This window comes from Pinus tabuliformis, chromosome Q (assembly GCF_031772625.1).
Source record: "Pinus tabuliformis cultivar Carrire ecotype Pingquan chromosome Q, CPIR1, whole genome shotgun sequence".
NCBI classification, from domain to species: Eukaryota; Viridiplantae; Streptophyta; class Pinopsida; order Pinales; family Pinaceae; genus Pinus; species Pinus tabuliformis.
This window is the reverse complement of record NC_142296.1, coordinates 43801764-43808893: the sequence shown is the minus strand read 5'-3', so window position 1 is coordinate 43808893 and position 7130 is coordinate 43801764. Positions and strand designations below refer to the sequence as shown.

General features: G+C 31.6%; 1 pseudogene; it reads right to left on the bottom strand.

The window, feature by feature from the left end:
• Positions 1–1375: 1375 nt before the first annotated feature.
• LOC149218201 (pectate lyase 1 pseudogene) lies at positions 1376–3295 on the bottom strand (annotated as a pseudogene).
• Positions 3296–7130: the final 3835 nt, after the last annotated feature.

Genomic DNA, 7130 nt, shown 5'->3' with positions numbered 1-7130 from the left:
ACACATGCAAGTTACTTAAATTTGTGAAAAAATGGATGCATGGTGAGGCAATTACTAAATAGAAGTTTTAGAGTTAGATAATCATGTTAAGAATATAAATTCATGTTTAGTTAAAAATGGCTTATCTCATTGAATGTAATAAAAGTTATTTTCCTAAATTTGATGAACACTATTAATTTGGAACTTTGATGAACACTATTAGCTTAGAACTTCACAAAGGGGGTTTACCTATGCAAATTATTCCTTTTGTTTATTACTATTAATCTTATTAAAGAAAATGCAAAAATATGATGTAATGCTAACTTTGAATACTCACAACATAAATAATGGTATACTAAAACTCCCAATCAACTTATTTGATTATATAACATAGAGTGGATGGGCATTAAGAATGGAATTGGAGGTAATTTATCCATACTCTATCCTAAATAGTGTGTTAAAGACCTTTGAATGAATAGTAAATCTGTTATACTAAATTTAAGTTTTTGAATATTTCACAACATAAATAATGGTATACTAAAACTCCCAATCAACTTATTTGATTATATAACATAGAGTGGATGGGCATTAAGAATGGAATTGGAGGTAATTTATCCATACTCTATCCTAAATAGTGTGTTAAAGACCTTTGAATGAATAGTAAATCTGTTATACTAAATTTAAGTTTTGAATATTTTAACAATTTAGTGATGAGATGAATGGGTATGCAAAGTGAAATGATTTATATGTTCTCTTTCTTATTAGAGAAATGGATTAATAGATAAATAGTTTGAGTATATTATTATTATTATTATCAAATTTTAAGGTCACAGGTGAGCCAAACACCATGTTGGTGTATGAGACCCCCTTATTTGTGGGACAAGGGACCCACCTCTACCAAGGCATACATACACTACCCCTCCTGTTTTGAAGTTGTGACCTCTTAGGAGGGACGAATCAAGTTGTATATAATTTAGTGGTTATAACATTTAATTTAGGGTAGTAAAAAACATTCTCTAATTTTAATTGTCTTATTGTATTTATCAAATATGTTTTTGAGGGAACAATTTTTTTGCAATTTATAGTTATTTTTCACTTATATTCATTGGTTAAAAAATAACAAGTTATTTTTCTATTGTAACATATCAACCTTGTAGCAAGGGTTATCTCAATTTAAGCACCTTTACTATTCAGAGATCATAGGTTCAATTAAAAAATATATTTTTAATAATAAATTTTAATAAAAAAAAACATATGACCAAGTCGTGTAATAAAAAACCAAGAAAATAATATAATACAATTTTATTCATTTTAGTTATGGAAACATATAATTAACAAAAATAGACAACTGCTTTGTAAATAGATAGAATATTCATAATTCAGAGTCACCGGTAACTCAGTTCAGAGCTCCCGCCTGCGTAGTCATCGCTTGTACTGAGCTCCCACGACCAACTGCAAATTGTTGCCCTGCACTATACGGTGGAATAGCCGTTCCTTTACCAGAAGCATTGAAGTATGCTCCATTCAGAAACTGATCGCCGACTGAAACCCAGAGCCACCCATTGGGACAAGTAGGATCACCGCCGCCACAGTTTTCACGCCATGTCACTTGCTTCGTATTCGTGCTACTCGGGGCCACGAACCGATTTCCTTCGCTTCTGATGGTTGGATGCATGCTTCCTCCAATGGCATACGATCCCCACGGTTCATAATCGTTATTCACTACGTGCACGTAACCGAATCTAGCTCTGACATCATCATAAAACATTGGGTTCATGTATGTTAATTGAATATTAGTCGAAACCACGGAATTTTCTGATGTGATTAATCTAAAAAATAAATCATATTAGTTGGTTTGAAACTTCAAATTAATCCGAAAAATATACTTACTGAATTATTGTTATTAGTACCTTAACTCAACTTAATTTAAGATTTAGGGATTGATTGTATCACAGAAAAACTAAAAGCGAGATAAATTTACCTTGGCATCCTCTGTGTGAGGCCTGGTCCGAAGTGGTTGTATGCCACTGTTACCTTCATGTTTTTATCACCGTCATATTCATCGCTGTGCCCTAACAGCATACACTGCATGCATGTGTGGTTTCATAAGTTTGAGGTACATTAGATTTTAGAATGTGTGGTTTCATAAGTTTGAGGTACATTAGATTTTAGAATATTTTTGAAATTTACAAGTTTGAATTCTCACTCCATGGGATATCAAAAAAACATGAGACTAATACAAAAATATGTAATTCTTCAAAATTTTAAAAACTTAATTGGACTATTTTCTTTTTTTATTTTACAATTTAAAACATGTACAAAAATGTTGATACCATAACGAGTTGTTTTTAGTGCGAAATTTGGAAAGCTTTTCCACTGACTTTTTTGGATCTAATTTCTCTAAAATCTGGCAAATCTTTTTTTATAAAACTAAAATTTAAAAAATCTATATGCTGCGGCTAATTCACTCTTATTCATCACATTTCAAAATATTCTCGAAAACTATGATCAAACTAACTAAAACGGAAAATTCATCATAGTCTAAAATAAATAAATAAAATTTAAAACAACATAACTCTGAAATATTCTTAAAATCTACCATAAACATGGTGCAGTTTAGGTAGCTTGCCTTGTCATGGTTAAAAAAGTGATTGTTGGAAATAGTAACTGCTGTGGAACCTAGCGTGACATCAAGCAGACCATCTTGGCACTTGGAGAGGGTGTTGTGGTCGATCCATATATTAGTGGAACCCGTTACAGAAATAGCATCTCCGTCCCTTGGGTCCATCAATTGCACACCACCATTACCCTCCGCCACCCGAACATTGCCCCTCGCGTTGGGCACACAATTACTGATTTGCAAGCCATGAATAATAACGTTGTTCACATTGTCGATGCGCAGGCAGGGCCCATTACCAATCTGGACTTTGGCTCCCCTTGCATCGATAGTTTTCTGGCTCGTCACAATCAGGGGCATCTGAAGCTTGATGATCATATCCTTAGCAAAAACAATCCACAGTGGATTCTTACGTGTCACCCCATATCTCAAACTACCAGGTTGCGGATCTGCGGCATTGTCCTCTGGGCTGGTGACTGTGTATATTTCTCCTGCTTTTCCTCCATTGGCTGCGCTTCCGAAGCCTATGGCGCAATCTGCCAGCTTCTTTCGATTCTGTTGCCAGTTTCCATTGTTCCAGCAGTTGTCAATGGGGTTGTTGCTGGCTGAAGAACACACGGAGGCCTGCAACAACACAGAAGCTAATAAAATACATGCTGCTCCAGTGATAGAGGCAGAGGCAGATAGTTTGAAGGCCATAATTCCTTTGACCCTTTGATCTGCCCAGTATTAAGTATTTGCAACTGGAGTAGTAGTATCAGATTGGATCTGAATTTATGAAAGCTTCATGCTTTGGTTTTGGCTTTGGCCCAATTTATATACCGAAATAATTCAACCATCCATGCTTATTAAAGTGTCAAGATCCGGGAATCGTAACCATTTGAGATATTTTTATCAAAGAAATTTAAGATTGATTGATTAGTCCATAAATTTATAAAACATTAATACAATTTTAGTGAAAACTAACTAACAAAAAAAATCTAAAAAATTAACCATCTATTATATATTAAAAGAACAATATCATATACCGATGAAGTTCGTTATATTCCATTTTCAAATTAATATGCTTTATTGTGTTTTATATTAAATTATTTATTACTATCGATGGATATAGCGTAAGAAAAGAAAAACACTTGCATGTGTAATAAAGTGGGAATGGGATTTGCTTTGAATTCTATTTAATGATAAAATAAATTAGTAATAATTATAAAGAAATTTTCCAAAATAGGTGTTTATATATTGGAACTCTATCGAATTATTTAATTTTTATATAATATTTTAGATTTTAATTTTTTTTTTAATATATTTTATTGGATTGAAAGGTAAATATATTTGATTACATAAAGTTTAAGTAAAATTTAAAAAAAATTAGACTTAGATTTTTTTATTTTAAATGGTTGACAAAATAAATTAGTGTTGTCTTCCTCATTCTTAAGTGAAGCATTTGCTTTATTTTTACAGATGAAATTTGATTTATTGTTATTGGTAACATTTTATTTTATTGTACCAAGCACAAAAAAATTTTAAATTTTTATTGGTAACTGAGATCCAGGAGAACCAATCTCAGTTTTAAAATCGTAACCATTTGAGATATTTTTAACAAAAAAAATTTAAATTTGTAAACGATTGATTGATTAGTCCATAACATTTTCAAATTTATAAAACATTAATACAATTTTAGAGAAAACTAACTAACAAAAAAAATCTAAAAAATTAACTTAACAATATCGAAACAATATCACACACCGCTGAAGTCGTTATATTCAATTTTCAATTTTCAAATTATTATGCTCTATTATGTTTTATATTAAATTAAAGAAATTAAAATCCAAAAAATTAACTTAACATTTTATTGTAGGAAGCACAAATTAAAAAAAATAAATAAAAACTACTTTCACAAAATAGTTATCTCAAAATGGGATATATAATTTCTTTTGAGTAAATTGCTGAAAAAAACAATTGTGTTTAAATTCTTAATTTACCTTATTTACATTTATTTTTAGAAGTCTTTCCTTTTTAGAATTGAAATATTTTATCATTTTAAAATAATAGTAATTTTCTATTTATTTTTATTTTTATCTTATTAGTTATATTATTGTAAAATAATTGTAATCAACAAATATTTAATAAACTAAATAAAAAATTAAATTATTAAATATTTCAAATACACTTATACATTTTTTAATTTTTAGTTTTATACCCATTTAGTTCTCAACCAACTTTCAAAATATACCATTTATGATTCTTTTCTATCTTATAACAAAATGTATGATCCGGATTATCCACAGTACTATGTTCATTATGTCATATCGATTAAAAAGTCTATGTTTTCCCTGAGCAAATGGAGGAATGATCTTATTGTCTCTAAACTGTTTTCTTCTTTCAATCTTTATCCTTGAAATTTGGAGAAAACGGATCTTATTCCATGTATCCCCTCCATACGTACAAGGAAGTTATGTTAGACTTACTTGATATTGCTCAAGTTAAAATTTCCATGCGCCTCACACTTCTAATTTGTTTATTTAACTAATGTTTGGCTTCTTACCCCTGTCTGCAGGTATTGTGACTGTTGTGACATCAAATACCTCTGGTGCCGAGGAAGACACATTCAATCTCTCGATAGGTAATCTGTTTGAGATCTAAGTTTTGATTTCTTTGAATTTGTTCTACAATCTTATCTTGGTGTTGAGCTACCACGACATTTGGTGCAGGACTAGCCTTTAGCTATCGGGTTTTTGGACGCATTCGCCCAGATCTAGCACACCCAATGACGATAGGAACATGCGCTTCCTCATGGGATAGAAGAATGGTATTGATGCCTCACTTTAAAGTTGGTTGGCCTTCTGCATGTGCATATTGAAATGTATCGCTCTAATATGTTATATTTTCCCAGGCGACCTATTAACGAATTTCTCTTGTAATAGATATGGGTGTGAAACCCTTTGTTGTATTAAGCGACATGCCCATTTCGAAACTATCTTCCTGTTAATTTCTTGTTGGAAGTATTGTTAATCGAGGGCGAGTTTGTCCGCCTGATTGTCTCAAACTGATAGTGATTCGGGTGTCTTTTAATGTGAATGATTCAAAACATACAGACAAATTTTGATTTTGATTTACTCTGCATTTACTTATCAACATTTGGCAAGCGATTCTAGTCATTTATTTTAACTGTCAATTTCCTGTAGATTACTTAACAGTATCTTTCATCTTTAGCTGGACTATTTGAATTCTGCATGGTTAAAATATACAATTACTTGTTTTTAGCTTTTCTATTAGGTACTATACAATCATTCACCCAGAACAACTTCTTTGGTGTACCAACAAGACTGGCCGAAGAATAAATCTGGGTTAGAACAGTCGTAGTTTACTCCTGATGCCGAGCAATACTAAACTCTATTCAGGGTTTTCTTGAAGCTCCGAAAATAGAATTAAATTTTCTTGTAATTTGCTTGATTTTTTTTCTTATTTCAATTTAGCTTTTCTTTCCTCGCTAACCCGTAAACATATCTGCAATTCCCTACCTGCTCCTGGATTTCACTCCAATTTTTTATTTTCTAACCCTTACCAAACAGTGGAACGGTTCCTCTTTCAAGAACTGGAGAAGGTTATCGAGCTAGATGTTCAAATACTCGCTTATTTTCTTCTTTTAATTGAAAACTTCCACTGTTAATCATTTATACATTCTTGCTATAGAATTCGATCATGCATCAAATATTTATTTATTCAAAAGTCATTTTCAGTAGGTAACAAATTTACACAATCTTTATGCATTCTTCACCACAATCTTGATTTACCCATAAAGTAGTTTTGGTACATAGCGGTTGTACATAATCAAAATAACCTTTCTTCCTATGAGAAAGTAATTTCAATAATTAAACAAGTTTTGCATAGTTCTTTCTGTCATAAAATAATTTCAGTAACTAGATAGTTTAAATTTATTCTTCCACATAGAATTCGCTTATCCTCTACTATTTCCTAAACTACATTTAAGTAATATACCATTTGAAGGTAAATATCTAGATTAAATGCAATTAGATTAAATGCTAGTATTTCAACCACATACTTCATACCACTGTCACATAATATTAACAGGCTATGCATTTATTACTTATATGCTATTGGAAGATCAATCATTGTAAGATGAATCCTCTCCACCCTTCCAATGAGAATTTGGCGATTACGTCTAATATTGTCCCCCCAAGCTCCTAAATATCCTTCAGAACAATTTCTCAAGGAAACAATTAATTTGTCTTGGCCTCAGGACCCCAAGTCCAACCTACAAACACTTTTTTCCACCAGGGAAGATAATACCAAGAGGTTTTCCCATTGAACTCTCATTCAACTCAAGGAATCCTTCCCCTTTTCCCCCAAACCCCCTTCTCCTCTCCTCTCTTCCATTTTTAAGAGGAAGAGAAGGTAAGGGGATAACTGATCCTAACTAATAATTGTCAGGTGAAAAGAGAGTTACTGAGGTTCATCCATAATTCCTCAAATCTTCCATATAGACAATATTAATTTTACATAACTAACTTAA